Raw genomic sequence first — 27,696 nt, forward strand, 5'->3', positions numbered from 1 at the left:
TTTTTTTTTTTTTTTTTTTTTTTTTTTTTTTTTTTTTTTTTTTTTTTGTCTTAAGCATAACAGATGGTTAGAAACTCAGTGACAGCTTTGTGTAGGGTCATGTATTAGGCATGAGCTGGGTTCTTTCTCAGGCTGAGGGCAAAGTGTCAGCCACCCCGTGGGCACACAGGAGGCTTGGGGGATGTTGGTGGCCCTTAGTGTTCTGTGCATACAGGGCTTAAGTGTCATCTCCGAAAGCCAAACATTTTTGCAGCCAAGAGTGTCTCTACCACATGGACTTGTGCTTCTTTAAAGGTCTGGTCTCCGCTGTTTCTGGTGTCTTGGTCACCGTCCCACTGTGAGTCAATTCTTTTTCTGGTAAATCAGTCAGCGGATCAGGGACTTAAGGGTATTGGTAAAATCCCGTCTTCACCTTTGCCATTAGTAACGGCCAGAAGTGAAACACAGGTTCCGTCCCAGTTCAGGACGGGGACTGTGTAGAATGCACGTGAAGGGGAGGGAGGGGCCTTATGTTGGAGGAAGAGAAAGACCGCATGTAGATGTGGGACCTCAAGAGGGTGAACGCAGGGAGGAGACCAGGGGCTGGCTGTAGGGTGGCCTGGGCAGATGCTGTAGAAACCTCCACATACAGCAGGAGTGAATTCTGGGGAGCCAGCACACAGTGTGGGGATTGCAGTAGCTAGCTGTCCCCTGTGGACTTTGAGTTTGCCGAGTGAGCACATCTTACCAGCTCACACACAGGCACATGCAGCAGTTCTGTGAGGTGGTGGACGGGTTCGTAAATAGCAGTGATTGTTTCTTAATGTGTACATGTATCTCATGTTTATGTTTCACACCTTACATTCACGCAGTTTTATTTGCCAGCTATATCTCAGTAAAGCTGGGAAGTCAAGAAGAGGTGCTGATTAGAGGGGCCGGGTTGGAATGTTGTCGCCGCATCTGGGTCTTCTCCCTGCTCCACCCCTGGGTTCTGACTCAGGCTCTTCTCCATCGTTCCCTGACTGCCTCAGCCAAGCTTGCTCATGGGGTTCATGTAAAGTCAGGGCATGGGAAGTGGAACGATGTGCTTTCTGGGAAGAGCCTCTGAGTTGTTAGTCCTTGTCTTGCTTAGTATCCAGATGAATCCTCAGAATTTTTGCCTAGAGTACCAGTTTTCTGGCTTCATTCTCAGAGGTGACTCTGTTTTTCTTTTAGTTATTTTTAAAGTTTAGATTTGAGTCTTTCATACATAGATGGAGTATGTGTGGGTCATATTTACTCCCTGTTCCCCACTCCAGCTCCTAGGCCCTCCCCCACAACACCCCCTTCCAAATTCATGTCCTGTTTTTTATCCCACCAGTCTTTTGGTGCATGGGCATAGGGCTACCCACTGGAGCATGGGTCATACTTTAAAGGAAGATCGAGTCTTCCTCCCTGGTAGCCATTACTTGTCATTAGCTCCTCAGCTAGGGATGGGGCCTCAGAAGCCCCTCCATCCTGTTACCATCAAATTTTCTTCATTTCAAAGTTAAGACAGTAGTGCATTGAATTTTGAGTTTGGAGAGAACGTGACACCCCACACCTCAAAGCCAGTAGAACTTCCTGTCAGAGTGTAGGATGTGATGGGTTCAGGGACTGCTTGATCCAGTCTCTCAAACCATGTGTCAATGCTGTGTTTTTTTTATTTTTTGTAATGTAATTTATTGTTATGTGTGTATATGGGTCTGTGCACATCTGTGCACATCTCTGTGTGTACATTTGGAGGCCAGAAACTGATGTTGTTGTCTTCCTCGGTTTTCATTGAGCCTGGTGCTCGTCACCTGGGAGTGGGCTGGTCAGCCAGTAAGCTTGAGGGAGCCACTGGTGTCCGCCCTCTCTCCGGTGCTAGGGTTACAGGCATGTATTGGCTTTATTTTTATGTGGATGCTCGGACATGAATTTTACCCCTATGTTTAGAGAGCAGCACTTTACCAGCCCTGTTTATGTCAGTGGCATTTTCATGCTGACTATTCTGTTTTGAAAGATTCTGTGATGCTGGTAAAGAAAGGATAGCTACCCTCTCTCCCCTAAGCCCCTAGAACAGTAGTTCTCAACCTGTGGGTCGTGACTCCTTTGGGGTCACATATCAAGCATCCTGCTTATCAGATATATATATATCTGATAAGACCCAGGATGTGGATGGAATCTGATTTCGACCAGTTCTTGCCTCCTGCTTTTCCTTAGAAGTAAGTTTTGTCTGGGTGGAGGTATGGAGGCAGCAGTTGCATTGTGGAGCTTTAGCAGTTAGATGACCTATTTTCTCCATCAAGTGTCTACAACAGGCAGATACTGGAGTTACAAACCAAATAAATGCCATCTGGCCCAAGAAGCTGAAGGACTGAGGGAGGAGAGCAGCAGGGAGTGACCGGACTGCAGTGAGCTGGACACAGCTTGCCTCTTATCCAGGGCCAGCTTGGTCTGGCTTGAGTTGGTTATTGCCTTGCAGGAATTTGATCCAGTGCTGTGAAATCATTCCTACACTTCAGTAGAAACCAGCGGGCCAGCGTTTCACTCGGTTAGCTGCAACTTCTAAAACTTGCTAGTGAATTCCGGTTTTGTGCGATATGAAGGATGAAGTCATTCATTGCCTTTGGGCTAGGTGTGCCCTGTGTGTGGCCTGGTCTGCCTTTGCCTGGTCAGAAGGCTTGTTGGGGATGCTTTTTGTCCTGAAGCAGCATCTCTTCCATCTTCCTTCTTCCTCACAGAGCCTCAATTTTGCTTAGAAGTCCAGCCCCCTTCTTGAAGCCTTTTAGCTGGGGGAGGAGCCAGACCCCAGCCCTCTGTTAGACTTGTTGGGTTTGTTTAGATTCCTTCTTTGAGATTGGTTCAGCACTCAGCATGTGCCCTGACTGGGCAACGGAGTGGGAAGGTGTGCTGCCGACATCTCCCTGGGAAAGCCTTATTTGTCCCTGAGAAGCTGCTGTCTCCCTGCATGCCACCCATAGTGGCTGTAGCTGTGTCCTTGAAGCCTTGTGGATGAAGCCAAAGTTGAGAAGGGCTGACCCCAAGAGAAGGGAAGAGCCCGTTCTCTTGGCTGTAGCCTTCAGCTGGGAACAAATAGCTGTTAAGTTTGTCCTTCCTGGGGCCTCTATTTGTATAAGATAACAGAGTTGCTTCTTTTGTTTCTTTCCTGCTAAAGGAACTTGGATTGGCCTCTACACAGACCAGGGAGAGCTTCCGCCCAGTTCTAGCCCATGTGAACTGCTGGCAATGATGAAAGGCTTCTTGCCGCTGGACCTGGCTGTCACTAATCCTGACTATAGGGCAGAAGGACTGGATCTTACATCTCAGCACCTCTTCCTTGGTGTTGGCCTTTTGGAGAGTTATCCAAGCAAAGCTCCATCTTTTTACAGAGAAGGAAGTCACCCTCTGGGCAGGGGAGCCAGACTTGGTTGGGAGCACTTGGGCTCTGCAAGTCAGATAGGAATTACGCTGGACTGTGACTTTCCCCATTTATGTAGTTACTCTTCAGGATGAGGTACCTTCACACTGGGAAGAGCCTCACCCTTCAAGGACAGGTGGACCTGTATTTTTGTGTAATCCAAATAGTTTAGATATTTAATAACATATAAAATAGAAAGCAGTTCCTGCCTGGCCTATGGGCCCTGAAAGAAAGCCTGCTTGAAGCACCCTACAAAACTAAACGCTGTAGGTATTTTTGTCCACCCAACCCCTGTGAGTGTGTGTGTGAGAGAAAGAGAGAGAAGAGAGAGGAGAGACAGATAGACAGAGACAGAGAGGGAGGAGAGAGTGTTCATGAATTTGCACATGCAAATGTGTGCTAAGGGGGTGGGGTCAATTACAGGTGCTGTTCCTAAGGATTCATTCACCTTGTTTTTTTGAGGCAAGGTATCTCCCTGGACTGTAGCTTGCTGGGTAGGTTGGACCAGTGGCCAGCAAGTTCTGGTGATCCATGTATCTCTCCCCCAGCACTAGCATTACAAGCATGTGCTTCCATACCTGGCTTTTTTTTTTTTTTTTTTTTTTTATGTGAATTCTGGGTACAGAACTCAGGTCTTGATGCTTATGTGCCAAGCATTTTGAGGACTGAGCCATGTCCCCAGGCCCTCCTCTTTCAAAATAAGTAATGGCTTTGTAATTTAGAGCAAAAAAGTTTTCCTAATGCCTCTCAATTTATGTAGGTTACTGTTTGCACCCTTTTCCCAGCTAGTGAAGAATGAAGAGCCTGCATGTGTGTGAATAGCACACATTAAGTTTTGGTCACACACACCTGCTCTCTGCTCGTAACTATCACTTTTGCTGTTGGGCCACGTGGAGAGGCAGTGAGGCATGTGGGAAGGTGTGTGGGTCCTGATGCTACCCCAGTTGGGTTTGAAGCCACCTGTGGGATTTTCTGGTTCCTGGACCTTAGCAAATAGCTTATTCTCTTTGCAGCTCAGTTTCCTAATCTGTGAAATGAAAGCAGTGGTGACCCTGGCCTTGGAGGTGCATTGCTGTATTCATTGATGGCACTTGGAACGGCACCTTGCACGCTCTAAGTGCCGTGCGTGTTTGTTGTTCTGCATAGTCCAAATAACTACTGAAACCTGCAGCTCACTGCTGGCTGCATCATCAGTCTTCGTTAGATATTTTAGAAGACCCTAATCAATTGGTAGATGTATTGTCACTGTCTCTTAGATTACAAGTGATTTATTGCTGGATATAGAAATGGCTGTGGGAGGTAAGCTTGTGGGAGAGAGTCTATGGGCCAGGGAGGCAGGCTTTCAGCCAGCAGGCATCATGGGGAATAAAGAGATTATATAGTGTGTTTGCCTGGCTGGATGTGGCTGGATGCAGGGTTAGCCCAGGCTAGCTGTCTAAGGAGCGCTAAAGCATGTAGTATTTAATAGCACAAGCATTTCTCTGTTAAGTGATCATTTCTTTCAAAGGTAGGCCGTCTTTCCTTTTATTTCCTACCGTTTGTTGTTCTTTCACTGCCTAGTTCTCTTTCTCTGAATGGCAAGAGTAATGCCACTTTATGAACAGGAATCTCAATTGTTTTCCGATAATTAACAATATGCGATTTAAGAATTAAGACCTGTTGACCTTTAAAGACATCTTGGAGGGTTCTTACTTTGCCAAGCCCTGGTGACACCCTTAGAGCTATGGCTTTGTCCAGACTCAGTGACATCATATAGAGAGCTGTGACTTCATGAGGACACAGTACTATCCTGTAAGGCTGTCCTGGGATGGTGGCATGTGCAGGGCTGTGGCCCCCATGAGGACATGGTGTCATCCTGTAAGGCTATCTGATAAGGTCCCTGAGGTGATGCGATGACACTTTAAGGCTGTTGTCCTGGGGTGATGCGATTTTGGCCTTGCTAGGACCACATTCCCCCTTCTTGGACACTAGGTCTTCGTGTGTAGGGTGCGAATACCGATCGTTCAGAGGTTCCCTGTGAGAACATGGACTCCTGAATTGACCAGCACAGACAGAGCCTTCTTTGTCTTGTTTTACTCTCTTCTTCCATCTACTTGTAACCAGCATGTTGGTTTTGGGTCAGAAAGCTTGAACTATAATTCTATATGAGTTAGCTGTGGTGGAGCATTAATAAGGAAATGAATGCTTATTTTACTTTCATGAATAACTGAAGTTTTGTTTTTTTTTTTTTTGTTTTGTTTTTTGTACTTTCTGTTTTGAGATGGAATATTTTCTTGTGTTTCTTTTCTCCTTTCTTTTTGGAGACTGGGTTTTTCTGTGTAACAGCCTTGGCTGTCCTAGAACTCTCTTTGTATAACAGACTGCCTCTTAACTCACAGAGATCCTCCTGCCTTTGCCTCTGGAGCGCCACCATGCCCACCAGAGATGGACTCTTTTCATGCTGCCCCGGCTGCCCTCAAAGTCATGGCCTGAGGAATCCCCCTGCCTCAGCCTACTATGAGTAGTCAGCACCGTGGGTACATGCCACCACAGCCATCTGCGTCGCTGCTTTCTTCTCGTGGGTTTTTAGTGTTTTTCCTGGAAATTGTGGCTGAATTAAAGTAAGGGTTTGGCAAGATTTTTCTATCAAGAGTTGACGCTCTGCCTCTGTGTGCCATCTTGCTCAACCATACCTCCACTTTTCTCATTTGTACCTGCAGCTCACTGCCTAATTAAATTGCTGATATGGCAATAGGCAACACTTCACTGAACACGTCTGGTCCCCAACTAATAAAGCCTCATTTGAATTTCATGGACTTTTAATTTGTCCTGAAATAATATTTTTCTTTTGATTTTTTTTCAATCACTTAAAAATACATTTTATTTTTTCTACCACTTTACTTGAGACTACAGAAATATGGGAGTGGGAAGAGTTTGCTGCCTTCCTGGGTTTAATAAAGTGGTTAATAAAACTATTAGAATTCATGCAGTAAGAGGCTTCCTTGAAGGAGTTTGTCTGGCCACAATTTTTTTTTTTTTTTTTTTTTTTTTTTGAGACAAAGTCTCAGACTACTTTTGGCTGTCCTGGAAATCATTACTGGTGGAACAAGCAGGCTGGCCTTGAACTCACAGAGATCGTTCTGCCTCTGTCTCCCAAGAGCTGGGACTGTGGCCACGCCTTTGTGGAGCATCATTCTGGATGACATCTGGAGACTCTGGTGTGATCTGAAGGGTTGTTTTAGATGGCCTCTGCCCAAAATCAGATGCACATGTCCTTCCTCTGATTCAGTTCCGGGTGTGTATGAGCCCACATCTCCTGTCTCCACGTCTGTTGAAAGGAGGTTGGTCTCATGCCTTCTCTGTTTTGACTGTTTTGACCCTCTGCTTTCCCTCTCCTGTCTTCTCTGCATTAAAGGTGCATTAATGTATTCTCAGTGCGACCCTTTAAGAGTTAGAATGAACAGAGAGCAGTGCTGTCCAGTAATAGCGCATAATCAACGGGGAGAGGGCTTTCCAGGTTGTAAATCACTGAAGAGCTTTGATGATGTCAGCTTCACGAATGGAATGGAAGCTACGATCCATTCAGGTTCTGAATTCTCCGGTTCCTGGAATTGTTTTTTAAACTTGGAATCATCTAGTGGAAAGTCAACTGCCGTGAACCAGCCATGCATAACGAAGCACAGGTCAGCTTTGTCCTCAGGCCTCCTCCTCCACCCCCTTCCTCCATGTTTGTTCACCTGCGATGGGAAATGCTTTCCTCACAGCTTCAGAGGGCACTGCAGAGTGGCTTCTGCTTGGCCATCAGAGACTGAGAAGAGCATCTCCTCCTCCAGAAGCAACAATAAAGCTGACACCCTTTATCCTGCAGCATCCCAGTAGAGGTACTTGATGGTGATAAGAAGCATTTTTAAGAGAATAAAGTACCTTACACTTTCTGATTTAATGCAGAGAGCTAAAATTAAGCTAAAAATGTTTTTTTAAAGGCATAGACCAGAGACATTTTTGAAGCCTTTTCATCTAGCAAAGCCAGCTTCCCTTTCCTCAGAGCATCAGCATTGCTTCAATATTTAGGTATTAATATTCCCTTGTGGCGCAATCAGCTCTTTGAAAATGAATTTCTCGGCACTGCTGTCATAATTAAAGACAGACATGCTGAGGTGAACGGGAATTTGTGTGTTTCTCAGATTGAAAGGCTGTGTTGAGTCAAGTGAACATCCTTTCAAGGTTAAGTTATCTATTTAAAACCCTCCCAATTACTGTGCCAGGTACAATCTTTGATGAGATGCAGGGAGAACAAATGACTTAATCTGTGGGAGAGAAATTCTCTGTGGGAAGGGAAGCTATGAAATCAGGATGAACTGGACGGTGTTTATTATCAAGGGAAAATAGTTACATAAATGAACATGGCGGCGTCTCAGTAAAACACCAGCTGTTATTGGGTTACTAAAGTGTCGTAATGGAAGATCAGAATGGTGGCTTTCTTCTTCATTTGGAGCAGTTTGGACCTTAGTCGTCTCCCAAAGGCTGTGTTGAAGGATGGGTTCTTGCTGGTGGTGCTTTTGGGAGGGGCTGTGTACTTCAAGGGTGAGACATGGTTGGGTCACTGGGGAAAGTTCTTGAGGGGGATTCTGGTGCCCTGGTCCTTCCTGTGCTTCCCTGCTTCCAGGCTGCCATGTGGAGAGCAAGTGAGTCTGCAGTGTATTCCTGCCATGATGGACTAAACTGCCTTGACCCAGGCCCCAAAGCAGTGTGGTCGGTTAGCCACTGAGGGGAACGTTTGAAGCTGGGAGCCAAAAAACCCTTAAGTTATCTCAAGTATTCACAGGAGCAGAAAGCTGACAGCACACTGATTATGCTCCTTAAGAGGAAAAGGACTACAAGGTGGTCAGAGCCCCAGAACACCAGCAGATACTTGAATCAGGATTGGGAAGTGGTCGTGCTGGAAATGAGCTCTCACAGCCTGGCTGTCTAGAATCATTCCAAGTCTGATTGGTTTTCTCTTTAATAGAAAGAAATTGGAGGCTCTGGCTTATGCTTTCCACTTGTGCCTCTGTTGACAGGCCTTTAAGTAGTTTTCCCACTTTCTGAGTGTTGGGGACATGCCCTTGATGGGGATGCTAGCATCCGGAAATATCCCTTTTTGCCTCGGTCCCTCAGCACCTCTGCTGTCTTCTCACCCCTGGCTGGAATGTCTGGTGGGGCTAGCTCCATTCTGTCTCACCTTCCTTCCTGATTAGCTGTGTGGGGTTGCCGGGATGGTACAGTGGTCTAGTGTTGGCCCTGGAGTCACCCTGGGAGGTTCAAATCCTGGCTGTGCCACTCACCAACTTGTGTGAGTAGCTGAAAACTTTCTGCATCTTGGTTTCTCTCTCTCTTTGAGTTGGTTTTATATATAGCTTTACTTGAGTAATACTAATTCCCCTGAGATTTTTATTGAGGAAAAAAATGACTCAGCATGGGAAGAATTTAGTCCATTGATTTCTACTTAGTGAGCTCTATATAGATGATGGTGCTTAAAAAACCAAATTGTGTGCGTGTGCATGTTAGGTCAGAGGCCAGCTTCAGGGGTTTCAGTCCTTGCCTTTGCCTTGATTGGGACAAGGTCGCTACTTGCTTGCCTGAATGCCAGGCTAGCTGGCTAATATATGTCTACGAGTTATCCTCTCTCTGCTTGCAGTCTTGGCATGGGAGCACCAGGATTCCAGATGTGTGCTCACATGCCAGCTTTATGTGGGTTTGCGGGTGCCAAACTGAGGTCCTCACGCTTGCAGGACAAATGCTTTCGTCGTCCTGCCTTCTCTCCAGCCCTGCTGATAGTGGCTTGCTGTGAAATATACTTCATATATCATCCCGGCACCTTGGAGTTGTATAGCCATTCTGTCTCATGTAGATAATATCCTAAGTATTTTTACCCCCTCAGTAACCTTTCTGTTTCTATGGCCTGAAAGGGCCTGCTACCTCCAAACTCTGCTTTGGAGAGTAAGGGAAAAAACTGAAACAGTAACAGCACTATAAAATACTTCACCCTACTGGGCTTGGGTCCATCCCTAACCTGCTTCATTATCTTCCTCCAGATGCTTGGGTGCGTGTATTCAAGAAGCAAAGGATATTCTTATAAGTGATCACAATTGAAATTGTGAAGTCAACCTTCATAATGTGGTTCTCAGACCCCATTCAAATTTAGATCCACAAAGGAAGGTATTTAGAATCCTCTGTCAGCCTCATTCAGCTCAGGCACACTTTCTAAGGCTCTCCTTGGCTTTTATGGCCTTGATTCATTTGTAGGTAACACACCACTCACTTTGTAGACTATCCATTAGTTCTGCTTTGTCTGCTGTTTGCCAGTCATCTGGATTCGGGTTTTGCATCAGGGCAGAAGAACCACGGATAAGGTGTTGGTTCTTTTCTGTTCCTTCTGTTAGGTGGTACATCATGTTCGTTGGCTTTTATGCTCCTCTGTTCAACTTTGGTCACTTGATAAAATGGCTTCTGCCGGGCTTTCCCACTGTAAAGTCACCGCCTTTTTACCTCCTTTGTAGTAAGCACCATATAGGAAGTATTTTGATACAGTGGCCCTCACGCCTTTAGCCTGCTCATTTATCACATGATTGAGCATTTAGGGAATTCTCTTCCATGGGGTATAATTCCTAATTGTTGTTTAGTATACAGGTCACCTTACATTTAGATAGTGGCCTCTAGGACCTTTTAGAACTATCTGAATGATTTCATTTAAGAAATTGTAGGCATATTTTGTTTTGCTGGATTCAGCTCTGGGATTTTGGCCCAGGAAATGGAGTAGCCAGTGGGCTTGTGACCCCCCCCCCCCGAGAAGAATGATGTCTAGAAGCCGAGATCTAGACGTATATGTGCACACTGCTGCCAGACCCCATGAGTATTTAACGGGGTACAGTCATTGCTGAAGCATTATGTGTCATTAGTCACAGGTTCGCACTGCTGTCTCCACAGCAGGGTTGTGGTTCAGGTTCAGGTTCTCCTGTGTACACCAGTAGCTCTGGGGGAAGCGGGGCTCTTGCTTGTGTGGAGTGTTTCCCTTTACCCAGCACATTTCTGGCCATTCTTCTGTGCAGATGTGCCATCATCTTTTCTGGATACTAGGATTCTGCACCAAGCTCCTTCTCCTCACAGCTATAGGTACCTCCTTGTAGTAGTAGACACCCTTTTGGACAGATTCCCATTGGACATTAAAACCGCCTACCTTCTTTCCAGGTAGAGTGTAGCACCAGGAGAAGTTTTATTCATCTTGGTGAGGATAAGGGCTGTCTGGAACTCACTTCACCTTGGGTTGATGTAACAGCCCTGATGGTGACTCCATGTCATCAGCTACTGTAACTTGGACAGCAGTGGCCCCACCTTGGAGCTGAGGCCTGGCTGCAGATCCGCTTCTTGGATTTGAGAAGACTGGAACAGCAGCATTGCTAGCCGCTCCGTGATGGGAATGGAATAGATAAGAAGACAAGGGTCAGCAAAAGGCCCGTTTGAGGCTTGGGAGAAGGACTGAGTAGCTGGCCCTGGATCGTGTCTGAGACTCAGTGCAACCCTGTGCTTGATAATTGAAGGACAACTCCATATTAGTGTGACCCTTTCAGTCCTCAGGTCAAGTAGCCCATGTAAGCCAGGCCCCAAGGAGACCCTGGGAGAAACTAACTGCACAGTGGTCTGGCAAAGCTCCTGGATACAGTTAGCCAGTCTGCTAGATGGGGCAGGATGTTCACTGCAGCCTGACAGGAGGTGGGAATCAAAGGCGAGCCATCCAGCTAGGCTGTTGGCATCGAATCTGTCTTCTAGCTCCCAGATGAGGGAGTGAAGGCTTGAGCAGGTTTGTGTCTCTGACGGTGTGTAGTGTTCTGTAAGGGCCCATGTCTGCTTTCTCCTGCCTTCTCTTCCATGGAAGTTTAGTTCAAGAAGATGGTGTCAGTCACATGCATATATTCTAGGAACCAGATGGCCTTCATTTCTCTCTCCCTGATTAGCTCTATAAAGCTAATTGTCCAACTGAGAAAGGCTTCATTTTACAGGCATATAGGGGAGGCAGGCTTGCTGTTTACAGCTTTTCACCTCCCCCTGCCTTCCTTGCCAGAGGCTGTGTTCAGCAGGGGAACCTGAATTGAACGCTGGAGAGATTTGGAAGACTTGTGTCTATGGAAGGGGTTGCCATGTACAGATAGGTTCAGAACATACTCCGAGCTAAAGGTGTGCTCAGTGTGGTTCTCAGGGAATCCATTATACACCATCTTTGCATTTGTCATATTTTAAATGGCTTTGACTGACAGCAGGAAGTTTGCACGGTCTTTTTCAGACAATGTCTGCATTAATGCCCTGTAGGCAAAGGCCTGGTGAGTGCAGGAGACCATATTAAGGAATTATAATGTAAAAATTATGCTGAATTATAAATGTGCAGGAACACATTATTCTAACTAATTATGAAGCTTACAAAGAGGCCAAGTGGTACTTGGTAAATCTGATTATTTAGGGTGGTAGAAAAACTATTTTTACAGCGCTGGAAATATTATGCATTGTGCCTTTTATGCACAGTAAAGATAATAGTGGCTAGAATACAGGATTAGCCATGTGCTGTGTGAAAGATGGCAGTTTTAAAAAATCCATTTGTATTTCTGGCAAATTGTCTTAATATAATCCACATGCCTTTCCAATTTAGAATATGAAAGTTAAGTAAAGTTTGTGGAGAGCTTCATCCATTAAGGAACTGCTGAAATGGTTCATCCATCTGAGCCTATACCGTAGGGTTACGAGTATGTGTGTTGTGAAAGTGTGTTTGTGGTGTAGTGTGAGGGTGTGTGGTGTATAGGGTGTGTGCGTGTGTGCCCCGCTAACCTTTAAGCTGTGAATTCAAATTACATCCCCATGCAAGTATGTATTATTTTTAATGAAGACTGCTACGTGGTGGGGTATTCTAAATTAGGCCTGATTATAATTGCAGATGGTAAGTGAGCCTTTGGAAGCTGTTTTCTTAAACTGTTACATAAAAATTGTCTTTTTTAGTATTGGTTTGCAGTAGTTCAGCAGTTGTTTAGGGAAAACTATCTTTCAGCTCCCCCTCTCCATTCACAATGCATCTATCTTCTTTAGGGCGTTTGCGTCTGAAAACACTTTTGCCTAGGGCTTTTTTCCTAATGGAATAAGCATATTTTTGGCCCCCTTCATGACAAATGTTTTCCAGATGTCTCTGGATGGTTACTGAATCAAAGCAGCGGCCATGTTCTCTCTCATTCTAAAAAGTACTAGCCTCAGTGTGCTTGGTGGTCATTGCATCTTAGCTTAGCTGCCTTCTGTTTGGAAGGCAAATTTGACTTTATTCAGGATTCCAGAAAGGATTATGGGTGTGGCTGGATTTTCGTTGATGGCTTCTGTGTGGACTTCCCTGTGCATGGAAATCAGATGTATCCAGGTTCTTTCTGTCAATAGACCTGCTTGTCCAGGGCTTACAATCACAACGTCAGGATTTTTCTTCCTCTAAGGGGATATTTGGCAAAGCATGGCTTTCTTTCTTTCTTTCTTTCTTTCTTTCTTTCTTTCTTTCTTTCTTTCTTTCTTTCTTTCTTTCTTCCTTCCTTCCTTCCTTCCTTCCTTCCTTCCTTTCTTTCTTTCTTTCTTTTTCTTTCTTTTCCTTCTTCCTTCCTTTCTTCCTTATTTCCTTTCTTCCATCCTTTCTAATTTAAATCTATTTAATTGTGTACATGTATATGCGCACGGACACACACACACACACACACACACACACACACACACACACATGCCTGCCTCAGTGTTACTATGGAGGCCAAAGGACAGTTATCAGGAGTTGGTTCTGTCCTTCCACCATGTGGGTTGTGGGGGTCAAAGCCAGGTCACCAGGCGTGGCAGCAGGTGCTGATCTCCCTGGTCCTAGCCTTTAATTTGGTGTTGGTGTTCCTGGTATTTGTCAGGTCAGGTTAGGGACACGGTATAAAGCACACAGAAGCTCTGCAGTGTCACAGGGCAGCTGCGGAGAAACACAGAGCCAACGTCTCATTTGGTCTCCCACCGTGATGGGTATGTGTTCTCTGTGGATCGCTCTACTCTAATCCTTACGACAGTTTTGGGGTTGCATATGAAATTAAGTCTTTCTTGGCTGGAGGCACAGCTCAGTACTAGAGTGCATGGTTATTTGGCTCTGAGTTTGACCCATGGTACTTCCCAGCCCGCCAACCATCATCTTGCAAAAAAGAAAAAGTAAAAGGAAAGTCAAACGTGAACCATGAATCAGCCTTGAGCTGTGCAAACGGCATCTTAGTCTGAACCTGTTGCTACCAGCTACTGAGTTTGCTTATGAGACTGTGGGGAATGTCGTCTGCTCTTGTTGTAGAGTGTTTCACCCCTTCAGTATTTATTCTCCTGAGTGACAACTTCTTCAAAAGGTGCCGATAGAAATATCTGAATGAACAAGTCACACAGTCGTTCTTTTTCCTTGTAAATTCTGCCTGCGGAAGCCTGGAGGTGTACGGCCAGTATGCCGAACTCTGTTACAGTCTGTGCCTTCCTTTTCTGGCACAGGGAAGAAAGGGAAGAATGCTGAGAACTAGGAATGAATGGAGCAACAAAAGGACGTTCCTGAGCAGTGATACGCAGTGCTTTTATTCTATTGTCTGTCTGTCTGTCGTGTCTGTGTGTGTGCTCTGTGTACCATGGTGCATGTGTGGACATCAGAGGACAACTTGCTAGAGCTGGTTGTTTTCCTTTCACCATGTGGGTTCTATGGGCTGGACTTAGGTCACCAGGCTTGGTGCACCTGCAGGTGCCTTTCCCCACTATCAGAGCTATCTCTCTGTTCTTTGATGCTTATCCTGCTCTCTATGAATGGAGGAATGAGTGAGGAGGATGTCAGGGCTCACGTATATTTTTCTAGTCGTATGCGCCCATCCTTTAAGCACATGTGTAGGGACTTGAAAGTGCAATTTACCTAATATATGTTGACAGTCATCTTTCAAAAATATTTTTTATGTTTTTAAGTCAGGCAGCCAGCAGTCGTAGCCAGTGATAGATGGGGCTATTGATGCGAATCGAATCTGCAGAGAGAAAATTGGATTTGGTTGCAGTATCAACTCACGATGAGGTCCCCACTGGTGCGTAATGGTCAGCCATGGTTTGCCTGAGGCACCAGATACAAATGGAATACCCCTTGAGGGGCAACTGAGCTGATACATCAAGGCTGGTGCCCCCCATCCCCCCACCAGTGAATGGAGTGCTTCTAGTGATGTCTGCGGCATCCTTCCTTTGGTTGTTGGGGATTCTTGGAAGTAAAACATCCTTTGTAGAACTGAAGTATGGATCAGAGAGCTTCATTGATCACTTTGTCTTAGCAGTAGGGAAATTTTATCTGTGCCCTTAGCAAGTATGTGTTTTTCAGTAATGTGCTTGTATTCTTCCTGTATGTGTGTATGGGTATGAGGCATGCGTGCGCACGCGCGCGCGCGCGCACACACACACACACACACACACACACACGTAGAAGCCTGAGATTGAGTTTCTGCACCTTATTCATTGCAGCAGGGTATCTTAGTTGAACTCCCAGCCCACTAGTATGGCTATGCCAGGTAAAGAGCTTGTTGGGAATTTTCTGTTTCTTCCCCTCCAAGTGCTGGAATTACAGCTGGGCCTCAATACTTACACAGAATGTATATGGATGCTGGATATTTGAACTCCTGCCCTCATGCTTTTTATAGCAGGTGCTTAATGTACTGAGCCATTTCTGCAGGTAACTTAAAAAAAATTAAACATACTTACACACATCTATATCTGTAATCTCTGTCTGTCTGTCTTTGTGTCTGTCTGTCTATTCCCATTACCATGGTATAGGCAGGAATTGACAGCCTTGGGGGCCAGCTTTTCTGCCAGATCCTGGAGAACATTGAGCTCCGACATCTTCTTAAAATAGGTGACTTAGGCTCAGAAGATGGCTCAGCCTGTGCTGTTCTTGCAGAATACCTGAGTTGGGTTGCTAGTATTCATATCAGGTGACTTACAGCTCTTGTAATTCTACCTCCAAGGGGATCTGATGCCTCTGGCTTGGGAAAGCGCCGATGCACACGCTCTCTCTCTCTCTCTCTCTCAAGCACACACATGCTTTCTCTCTTTCTGTCTCTCTCTCTTGTGAATTACCAGTACTAGGCAGATAGTTTCACCCCAATGAACAGCTTGCTTTGCAAGCATGGGGATCTCAGTTGACCATGTAGAAGGTCATCTGTGTATCTGTGATCTCAGTGATGGGAGACAGAAACAGGAGTGTTCCTGGGGCAACAGGCTACCTAGACATGCTGAATGGCCATAGTTTAGGTAAAGGAGAGGCCCCTCAGAAAAACAAGGCAGAGAGTGCAAGAGAAAGACACCTTATGTCAGCGTCCAGCCTCTATGTGTACCCACACAAGTTTGGACACGTGACCTTCCCAATAGAATAAGAGATTTAACATTGAACCTTTAGTATGATTTGTATTGGGAGCTACAGATAGGATTGCATAACACTAAAGATTCGGAAGTTCCTAAGTCACCTGGAGCTCACACATCCCTCATGTCATACCCAGACACCATGCCTTAGATATGTCCTGCCACGTTCATCTCACTCATTTCTTCTCCTGTCCTTCCCATCCTTCCCATGTTTGCCATGGCTTCTTTGTTGTGAGGAGGCGGAGGCACAGTCTGTATGTGTGTAAGCATGTCTTCTCTGGTTCAGAGTCTGTGGATTAAGAGCATAGATCATCCAGTCAGGATAGATAACAGCATTTGGCTGAGTGAAAGAAGTCAGTAGCAATGCCCCTTTTGTCGTGATGGCCAGACAACTTGGTTAGCCAGGTGGCAAATCTCTGCCTTCTCTGTAGGCTGTAGTAACTCATGTGATTCTCTGGAGGATTAAGAAAACATGTAAAGCCCAGCACAGGGCTCACATTACAGAAATGTCCACTTAATTTTGACTTAACAGTTCCCTCAACAGTTTCTGTCCTTGAAAGCCTTCACAGTGTCTGTCTCTGTTCCTCTGTCTGTGCCTTGTCTGCTGTTTTGGTCTTCAGAGACTGGTCTTCATTAAGTAGCACAGCTTGCCATAAACTTTCTCCATCCTTCTGCCTCCTGCACTGTGATCACAGGTGAGTGACACCCTGGGTGCCCCTTGAGATCATATTTTGAAAATCTTCATTCTGCCGCAGAAAGATCTCCATAAAGACTGAGTGATGGGACCGTGTGTATGTTATTGGCACAGACTGTGAGTTTCCTCAGTAAAGGAGGCTTCAAGCTTCAGTTTGCTTTCATGGCTAGCTGTTCTGGCCTCTTCCGTACCACTGTGCTTAGAGCACAGTCTACTTCTTAGTAGTCAGATGGGAAGGCACTCCCTGGTTTAAGTTCCTTAAATCTTGGCTTTGGCCTTAGTCAGAAGACTTTCTTTAGTGTCCAAAAAGTTACAGAAAAGAGGTACCCTGAGGGATGGCAGGAAGATTGCTTGCTGCTATCTGTGCTGAACAGAAGTTGCTGCGTTTCCAGTGTCACTCACTCTGGATAGTTTCATTTCTTTTGCTATTATTTTTAGGTGACAGATTGCAGTGTGTATTTTAGGGCCTGCCACCCACTTTGATTTGAAAGATTATGTTGTCGGAATGTTTAGATACTGCAGGTAAAGACCTAATTTTGCTAAATAACGGACTTCAGGATCTTGTAAATTATGGTGCTTCTGCAACTGAAAGTGTTTCTGATTTATTAGACAGATAACTAAGTCATATAATAGAGCAAAGTAAAACTTTTCATGTCTTTGAAATCCATTTTCTGGTTTAGCATCATCTTTAATAGCTTTACCTTAATAAACAAGAAGTATAAGTTGTGTGTGTCGCTGAGCAAACATTAAGGGCAATATATTTTGGCAATTTATTGTTAGCAGCTGCTCTTACTGAATCAGGAAATGCACCGCCTCTGATCCCCTCCCCCCCACCTTGTTGCTTGTAGGAGGGACATTTGCTCTCTTGAAGGTAGTAGAGTATTCTCTTTTCCCTATTCTGACATTATGGCACCAGCCCCCGAAGCTGAAGGACAAACTTTGTGGTGTGCATGCTAATAGCAGGGAAATTTTCACAGGCATATTCAGGAGCAGGGTTTCCTGGGTTCAAGCAACAGAGTGGACCATGGCTTTGGAAGGACTCCGTAAGTTTGCTATAGAATAAAGGAAAATGCTAATCAAACTGTGGTGAGGGTGGGAACCAGCACAGTGGGAGAAATGATGGCTCCTGCATTAGTCAGGGTTCCCCAGCAGGGATTTATTAGGGTGGCTTACTACTGTGGTCCAGCTAGTCCAGTGGCTGTCTCCCAACAGAAAGGACAGGAATCCGGTAGTTGCTCAGTCTGTGAGGCGGCGTGTCTCAGCTTGTCTTTACTAACACTGGTGAAGGAATGTTCCAGCTGCCGGATAGCTGAACTTTCCAACAAGAATAAGAACAAGCAGGCAAAAAGCAAAGGCTTCTACCTTTTATATGGGCTGACAGCAGAAAGTCTGGCCTTGAATCTGGGTGGCCACTCGGACCTTAGATGATCCAGATTTCAGGTGGGTCTTCACACATCAAATAATCTGGTTCAGAAAAATCCCCACACCTGTGCCCAAATGCTTGTGTTTTAGATGCACTTAAGTTGACAGTGAAGATTAGCCATGCCAGCTAGTGAGAATGGACTAGTCTCTACCAGATTCTGTTTTGATGGAGGACACTGAACATTCAGATCTCTCCTTGTAGTGGACAGGATAGATAATTGAGCAATATTAGAGACTATGACATTTCTTCACCTCATGGAGAAATGCAAGATTGGTTTGTAAAGTTTCCCTGCTGAATTAGCTTTCTTAAAGGTTTTTCTGTCCGTAGCTTCAGTTGTACAGTGGAGCCAGCAAAGGCTCTAGCGACCCCACTCCAGCCCTCATGAGAAAGCAACAATTTTAGGACTCACAGCCAGTGCTGCAGGTGGATCTCAGGCCGTTGTACCACACTGGTGAGTCAGTTCCTAAGCCCTGGCACTTCAGACTGGGAAAGCAAATCTTTAATAGTAAGTGGAGAAAAGGCATGGGGGAAATGGCTATGTGATTGGAAAAGGATCCGTTAAAGAGGAAAGAGAAAGCTTGCAGTTGCTGTTAGAAGAAGCCAGTGGAAGAGCTGCATGAGAAAGATGTCACCTCTATAATGATTGTAAGAATCCTTGATCAAACCAAACTGCAAGACATAGCAGCAGGCAGGCTAAGGCTATTTTCTCAGTTTATTGTCAAACACCAAACACAGTATGTGAGGTGTGTTTTGAAAATGCCCTGGGTCATGAGGGTGGGGGCAAACCAAAAGCTAGCCTGCTGGCTTTCTTGGTTCTTAGTTTACACTGGCACCTGCCTTAGTTACTGTTCTATTGCTGAGAAAAGACACCATGACCAAGGCCACTCAGAGAACTTATCATTTAACTGGGGGCTTGCTTATTGCTTCAGAAGTCTAGTCCATCAACATCATAGCAGGGGTGTGGTGTGAAGGCAGGCAAGCGTTATGCCGGAGTCGTAACTGAGGATTATGTCCTGATCTACAGGCAGTGTGTATGTGTGCGTGTGCATACACATTGAGATATATTGAGACAGAGACAGAGAGACAGACACAGACACAGAAAGACGAACAGACACATATACACACACATACACAAACACAGAAAAAGAAAGAGGGCACTTGCTTGCTTGCTTGCTTGCTTGCTTGGGCCTGGTATAGGTTTTTGCAACCTCAAAGCCCATCTCTCCAGTGATACTCCTCCAACAAGGCCACACCCCCGAATCCTTCCCAAACAGCTTCACCAACTGGTTATCCACCCAAGCATCGGAGCCCATAAGAGCCATTCCTGTTCTGACAACCATAGCACATGTCCCTGATGCAAAGAATTTGCTGAGTTCAGGAGTGGCTCATGACAGGGTAGTCCCTTCCTCACCGTCCTCCTTGACCAAGGTTCTGGGTTGTTTGGATGGTGCTTGACAGTATGGTGCTGCGAGCTTTGGGTTTGGCTGAAAATGAATCCTGACTCTTCCACTGAATTTCTCTGGGCCTCTGGCTAAGTTACCCAGTCAAGATCCAGTCTCTCATACCTTCTGATGGAATTTTTGTATTTGGAAATGGCTGCAGCCCGTTCTGAAACTGTATTTGCCGAGTAGTTCCTTGTGGAAGTGCTGAATGGGGGCTTCCTGGAAAGCTGTCCTAAAAGGATCCCTGAGGTGGAAGTGTGTTCTTTCAGGTTTTCTTTTTCTTTAATGTTTTGTATTTGAGATGGGTAGTGGTATGGTAAGGGTAGAGAGACAGGATCCAATGATATTGCATCTGTCTAGCAAGCACAGGCCCCTGCTTTCCATTCCCAGCATATCACGGAGGGAGGGAGGAGGGGAGAGGCTAGAGGAAGAATGCAGAGGAAAAGGAAGGTGAAGAAGAGGAGGAGAGATGGTTTGGAGCTTTCTCATCCATTTTGGGACCATGAATGAAGGGCCAAGGGAAATGCAGGCATAAAGCCATCTCCTATGTCCAGAGCTTTTGATACAGGAAAGAAAGCAACCCTTACATTTTAAGCCTCCGTAATGGGTCTGTGCTGGAAGTAGCAGCAGCAGGAGCACACAACTTGTTAAATGTCAGCTTTTCTACGTGGAAAAGCAGCCTGGGACTCACCTTGGGAGGTCGTTCTGAGGGTTCCATGGCAGTGTGACAGTACTGCTTCCTGCTTGACAGACTGTTAGGGCATGGTGTAGGTGAGGTGTGAGTCTGTGAGGATTCTGCACCAGCACTTTGCTCTTAGTGGCTTATTGATTGGCAGTAGACTAGAAGGCCAGGGTCATGTGTTGGTAGGGCTGGTTTGTTTTTGAGGGCTGAGAGCAAGGTGCCGTTTCCTTCTCTCTTTCCTGTGTGTATGCAAGGATCTAAGTTGCCTCTTGGTTTTTTGTTTTTGTTTTTTTGTCTGTTTTACAAAGACAAAAGTCCTGTTGGTATAAGGTCCATTCTAGGATCTCTTGGTAACCTGATTATTTCTACAAAAATCACTTTCCACATAAGGTCACATTCTGAGGTCCTGGGGCTTAGGACTTCCATATCGTTTTAGTTAGGGTTACTCCTGCTATGTTCAAACACCTTGACCATAAACAAGATGGGGAGGAAAGCTTGTTTGGCTTACATTTCCACAGCACTGTCCATCACTGAAGGAAGTTAGGACAGGAACTCAAGCAGGGCAGGAACCTGGAGGCAGGAGCTGATGCAGAGGCCATGGAAGAGTGCTGCTTACTGGCTTGATTCTCATGGCTTGCTCAGCCGGCTTTATCATAGAACCCAGGACCACCAGCCCAAGAATGGCACCACCCACAGTGGCCTGGGCCCTCCGCCATTGATCACTAATTAAGAAAATGTCTTATAGCTGGAACTTATGGAGGCATTTTCTCAACCAAGGGTTCTTTCTTCAGATGACTGTAGCTTGAGTCAAGTTAGCATAAGACTATCCAGCACACTTATGGTTCTTTTCTTTTTCTCAGGTAGTATGTGACCAGTGAAGCTTTATTCATTCTCTCTCTCTCTCTCTCTCTCTCTCTCTCATTTCAGTTGTTAAAAGACGGCAATGTTTTCATGAAAAATTACCCCAGCCTTTAAAGCATGTTTCTAGATAAATGATTTTCAGTGTATGTGAAGATTTCAGGTTCTCGGGGCCTACTGACACCCCTCTCACTTCAGGTTGTAACTTTAGGGTGGAAAGCATTGTCTCTTATGACAGCTTTGGGTTTGGGTGTTCCCTGAGCCTCCATTCACTCCCATGGCTGATGACTTCTCTGTGTTAGGCCAGGCGCTTTAGTGTTCCTTAGGAACATACCGACACAACGGAGTGTGTGCGTACTTAGAAGGGCAGCAGGTGTTTCCGGTGGCTTCATCTGCCATAGGTGCATACAGTGTCCCAGAATGCCTAAGGTAGGCTGTCTCAGGGTTGTTGGGAATATAGTGAGACTTTTCTGCTTCCGTTGAGGGTTCTGGAAGGCGGGACTCCTTTACTTCACATTCCAGGCACAAGTATTGAGTTTCCACCCATACAGGATGTTGCTAACCCTCGTTAAATGCCGAGCTGCTTCCACATGTCTTGTTGCTGCCTTTTCCTTCTTTGCAAACCTTTTAAGCATCAAGACCATTAAGTCTCCAGAATGAAGCTCATTGCTCATGTATTAAGTAAATAACATTCCTGTCCCAACAGGATTTTTTTTTTAAGGATCATTTTTAGGTGACATTATGTGTTTGCAGGGGCTTGTCTTCAAATAAAAGGCCTAATTGAAATACAGCTGAGTAGGAATCAAGAGTGCAGTTCAAGTTTAAGGTGAAATGATGGTATCTCTCACTGCTTCATAGATAATTACTTTGTAGTGCGTATTTCCTGATAATGGTTTTTACAAAAACAGACGAGCATTTTCCTTAACCATCGTCATTCTTCCTGTCCATCCTGACAGAGACAGACGGACAGACATTTTCTTCTCTCTCTTAGCAGTGATTGTAGAAATTGCCTGTAGCTTGCAAATCTGTGCTTGCCTTCTGATTTGCCTTGCAAATCTTGTGTGCCATTAAAAAGGAATTTGGTGTCCTGAATTCCATTTTTACTTAACATAAGATGTAAGGAGTTGGCAGTTTCTGTATCAGCAGAAAGTAGGTGTAGAAGACTTGAACATTTTCTTTTATCATTAACATGTAAACATTCAAAACCCACATAAGCCAAGGAATTGACAATGCGTAATAAACTAGAAAGAGAGTTTGTTGATTCTTTCTGTCTTTCCTAGAGATTTTTTCAGCGCCTCCGTAAACCAGGGAGCTAAGTAAGGGAGGTCAGTGCTGCGGTGAGGTGCCAGCGGTGGGCAGTGGGTATAATAAACTAGCATGAGGCGTTTAGGCTGGCAGGAGGGGAGCTGGTTGCTAGGAGGTAAAGCAGTATAGATATTGTACTTTGCCACCCAGTTTCACCCACAGTATGTTTTGTGAAACAGAGTAGTAACTGAGTTCAAGCCTCTGAATCCAATGCCAGAGTAGATCACAGCGTAAAATGACAGAACTTTTGAATGCTGTTAGCAAAACAGAATGAGGGAGGTTCATGCAGATGGCCCGGTTCTTCAACCCATGTGTCAGTGTATAGAGGCAGACAAAACCCTTTGGACTAAAGCAGACTTCAGGACTGACGTCAGCCAGTCACTGTGAGGACCTGGGTCCTGATTTGCATGGATCAATAATAACTTTCTCAGGGGAGAAACATGAGTACTGGATGCTGTGTGACGTGTGGCATTATTGCTACTCTGTAGGTCTAGGCAGAGAGCTGTGTTGGGATGGCTCAGTCTTGATAAAGTGCCCAGTGTGCCAGCAGAAGGACATGAGTTTGACTTCCAGTGTCTGAGCAAAAGCCAGATGCCAAGGTGTGTTTGTAACCCCTGTGGGCAGCTATGGAGGAAGGTATCTAACTTGACTCCTACTTTCTGTGTGCATGCGCACACACAGACAGAAACATACACACACGATACCTTATCTTTTAGTGACAGATACTGAAATTATGGGGGAAATTTTGAAGCAATTTGGCTGGGTGTGGTGATATATTCCTTGAATCCCAGCACTTGGGACAGAGGCAGACAGGTTAGGGGTTGAAGGTCAGTTTGGGTTACATGAGGTCATGTCTCCAACCCCCTCCCCCCCCAACTAAACAAACCAAACAAAAATTAACTTTCCGTAGACAATGAGTGATGTCCAAAGAAATAAGCATTGACATACGCGGGGCATGGCCAGCAGAAGGGAATGCATGTGTGGCCATCCTTCTTTTTGAATGTTGAAAAATTTATAGTACAGTTACAAAAATAAAATAATAAGCTTGTGTCCTGTTCTTCTTTGTGACCACTGACTTTACATGTCTTTCTTTTAAGTATTCTTTGTATAATGAATATTTAAAGCCAGAACCTTATACCTCAAAGAACTCTTAAGTATAAATATCTTCACTAAGTCTACTAACTTAAGTCTTGCAGAATTAATGGGCATTTAATGACCCACTTTCCTTTATTTGAGCCCAGCCCTGTGGAATAGAGGGGATGTTTTATTCATCAGACTCTTTACTGATTATTCTTATTTTTTAATTTTAGAATGCTATTGTAGGAATTAGCAGGTGTTTAATTATCAATGGGAGGATTCTTTATTTGCTGAATGCAATGGAAAGCCACTAAAGACGTTTAAAATATGAGAGAATTAAATGGAGAACTTGGGGGTAATGAAGTCTGTCCTTTGGTGTACTGTACCGGGTTCATTGAGGTCGAGGAAGGTGAGGTGTGGGTTTGTGTTTTACAGCTTAGCTGTAGACTGAGCCAAAGCCCGATCTTTCTGTCCTTTGGTCAGACATTCCTGAGCCAAGAGAACAGCAGCCGGCATGGAACCCTGCCAAGGTCTTGGGGTCACACTAGATGGGTAGGTTGATAGTTGCCATAACCCTGGATTATGGACAAACTTTATGCCCTGTCTTTATGTCAGGATGTTATTTCCATTTTTGAACTTTAAGATTAGTATACAATGAGACAGCTTTCCTTAACAAAATTACTTCCTGTTATGATTTATTTTAACGCCATGCGTGCGTGCATGCTAATTCGTTATGTTGCATCTACCATCCACTCCCACGTATGATATCCACTATTCTCCTTTCTTCTGCCCTCTCTGGGCTCCTTGCTTAAATCTCCCCTCGCTCTTTCTAGTTTTGTGACCTCTCCTCACTCTCATTCCCACATACATCTGTATATGTAAGGATTAGAAGTGAGGATAGCATTTGATAAAGAATGTGTGATGTTTGTTTTTCTGAGCCTGGGTTACTGCACTATAATATTTTTCAGTTTTATCCATTTTCTTAAAGCTTCATAGTTTGATTTATCATTACAGTTTTAAAGTGCCCCTGAGTTTTCTTTGCACCTTTTTTCTCACTGTCAGTTTATCATGGAGAGTGTGTGGTGTCTTCATCTGTTAGCCAGGCACACAATTGTATGGACTTTGCTTTTCTGTCTAACTCACCTTGTCCTATCATGTTGCCTTAATCTTTCTAGCTACTTTGCCCTGTCAGCTTCTGATGGTACAATGACCATGGCCATGCTCAGGTGTTCACATCTGGGGAAATGCTGTGGTTCACCTCAAGGTCTGGGGATGGGGTGTGAGCAGCTGCCTTTTAGACAGTTCCTAACCCCGCACAATGGACTGCATGAAGAAAGTTTAATTTACTTCATTAAAAACACTACAGAAGACTTCCAATTTGCAAGAGAAAAAGGAAACCCAGCTAACGATCGTGTCTCATAAAAACCTTTTTGTCAGTAAAGACTGGGTTAAGGTTTAGTTGTGTTTATAACCAGTTCGATGTATATCCAGGATGATGGGTAATGGGGTTGCTTTCTCTCTTCTTTTAGATATTTATTATTCATTTATGAGGCAGAGTCTCATGTACCCCAAGCTGGCCTTGAACTTCTGATCCTGATGGTGCTCTCTCCTAAGTGATGTGATGACAGGTGTGAAATAATCAGGCCCAGCTAATCTTCCCCCTTCCCCTGCCAAGGTGCTGGGGCTTAAACCCAGGAACCTGTATGTGCTAGTCACCTAGGCTATTTTCAATGAAAAACTTGCCCTCTATTGACATCATGATGTGCCCTGCCATTGAGTCCATCATGGTACACTTAGGTACAGCCATGAGTGGGCGTTTGTATCATTGTCTTAGTTTGTTCTTTTTTTTTAACCTGTGAAGAGATACCATGACCCAGGCAACTCTTTAAAGAAAGAGTGTGGCTGGCTTTCAATTTCAGTGGTTGAGTCTATTATCACCCTGTTGGGAAATATGGCAGCATGCAGGCGGACATGGTGCTACATCTGGATCCACAGGCAGCAGAAGGAGATTGTGTGCTGCCCTGGACATAGCTTGAGCATAGAAAACCTCAAAGCCCACCCCCACAGTGACACATTTCCTCCAACAAGGCCACTCCAACAAGTGTCACTCCCTATGGGCCTGTGAGGGCCAATTACATTCAAATTACTACAATCATTGATACAATTATAGGCACCTATATGAATGTTAGGGTTTCTCCTCTAAATTTATAACTGAAATAGTCTCTTCCTCTCTCTCTCTCTCTCTCTTTCTCCCTTTCCATTCTTTTCAACACAGCCTTTCTTTGTGTAGCTCTGGCTATCCTGGAACTCATTTTGTAGACCCCAGGATGGCCTCAAATTTATAGAGATTCACCTGCTTCTGCTTACCGAGTGCTGGAATTAAAGGTGTGTTCCATATGTCGGGCTCCTGAAATATTTTTAAACTAAGCCCAGGAATGCACTGTGTCTGTAGGCTTCTGACTACTTGGGCATGGGTAAGAAGGCAATGGAAAGAAGAAGGTTTTCTGTATCCTCTGGACTCTGTTCACATGGCCACCCAGAGAGGCCTTCCCATTACTATCTTGCTGAATGGGCCTCTCTTGTGCTTGGGCTCTTCTGTACAAGGGCTCCTCTGACCGTTAGGCCATGATGTCTGATGTTAAAGATGTTTGCTGTCTTGGAGCAATGGACAGTAATACATCAGTTGGAGAAGTGAGTCAGACTGGGGCAGTGTAGCCAGAGGCACTCACTGCACTAGGGCCGATGACTGAGCTGAGCTCGTAAGTGGTGTTCTTGGCTACAGGTGTAGGAACTGGCTAGCTGCCTGTGTTTAAATGGATAAGGTAGGGATAAAGTGGGGTGGAGAACTTGAGGCTCTTCTTCCTTCCTGCACTTTCTTCCTGGTGCTTTGTGCAAGGTGTTGTTGGTTTCTCCAATTCTGTTGTTTTTCCTTCTTTTTTTTTTTTTTTTTCTAGACAGGGTCAAACTTTGCAGAGCAAGATGGTCTTGAAATCAAGATGCTTTTGCACCAGTCTCCCACGTAATGGCATTATAGGTGTGAGCCACTAAGCTTGGCTTTCCAGGCCCTTTTAGCCATGGTATTAGCCAGAGCAGAAATTGAGATAAGCATTCGGCATAAACTTAACTCTTAAGAAGTTGGCTTGAGCCTGCTCATGTCACAGGACCCTCACAGGAATGGCTTGCTTAGTGTTTTCTGTTTGAAATAGTAGGTTGTAAACCGTTTGGTAGCTGCTGTAGTATTCTTCCAAATCAAAGATGCTTTTTTCCTACCAACCTCCACTAATAAGACATTCACTGTCTGTAGAGAGGTCGTTGAGTGATCCTTCCCTCAGCGTTTTTCTTTCTCTTCTCTTCAAAGCTGTGATAGAACCCAGATCCTATGGCTTCCTGGGTACAAGTTTTACCCTTGAACTATGAGCCTTGCCTGGAGGGCATCTTTTAAAAGGTTGGCACAGCCAAAGCAATTTTTCTGTTCACCTGATATTCTTTGCAATGCGTTTGTGGTTTGGCATCGTTCAAAATATTTATCTTTTCAAATCTCTTTGACAACCATGGTAAAAAGCAATATTAACATACCCTTTTCATAGTGTTATAATAACTGTGAGCTACTTAAAGAATAAAATCTAAATCTAAGGCAAGTGGCTTTATTTACTTCCTAAGAACTATACAAAAATGTAAAAATAGGGTGCAAACTTCTTTCCAGGTGCAAATTTTAGGTGTAGATGTGCTTTTTAAAATTATTTCATTGGTTATATCCAAATCCATATGGGCAAGTTTTTAAGACTTTTGTTTTCAGTAATGGTAAGACTACTCTGTGTTAACGCAATGTGGTGGCACATTCTTTTAATCCCAGCACTCGTGAGGCAGAGGCAGGTAGATCTCTGAGTTGAAGGCCAGCCTGGTCTACAAAGCAAAGTCCAGGACAGCCAGGGCTCTGTTACACAGAAATACCCTGTCTTGAAACACACACACACACACACACACACACACACACACACGCACACGCACACGCACACGCACACGCACACTTCGTGTTTATTTTGCTCCTTGGTCAGCTAGGAAGGACATTGCAAGCAGGTTACATGCGCCTTGTTTGTGACGTAGGCACAGGAGGAGCAGACCTGAGTGATGTACGGCACGGCCATGCAAGTATACTGAGCTTATACAAAGGCAGATGTGTTCTTAGCTAGGACACAGAGGGCAGCTGCCTTCACTGTCCAGGGTGGAGGCATTTGAAGAACACGGTCAGTTCTGCAGGGCTGGCATTTGGGCAAGAATCTGTAGCCTTGAGAAAAATGACAGAATGCAGGCAGTGCTTAGAACACTGGCTGGAAAACGATGTAGTCTGGCTAGGCAAGGCCACAGGTGTTCACAGCCTTCACGTACACTGGAGCGTAG

The 27,696-nt window shown here is 44.9% G+C and overlaps 1 protein-coding gene across 2 annotated transcripts in view; it reads left to right on the forward strand.

The window, feature by feature from the left end:
* Ptprg (protein tyrosine phosphatase receptor type G) overlaps positions 1 to 27,696 on the forward strand; it is a 683,725-nt gene that overhangs the window by 41,130 nt on the left and 614,899 nt on the right. The gene's annotated exons all lie outside the window — the stretch shown is intronic.

The sequence above is a fragment of the Psammomys obesus genome, unplaced genomic scaffold, assembly GCF_907164565.1.
Source record: "Psammomys obesus unplaced genomic scaffold, mPsaObe1.curated_primary_1811, whole genome shotgun sequence".
Classification (NCBI taxonomy): domain Eukaryota; kingdom Metazoa; phylum Chordata; class Mammalia; order Rodentia; family Muridae; genus Psammomys; species Psammomys obesus.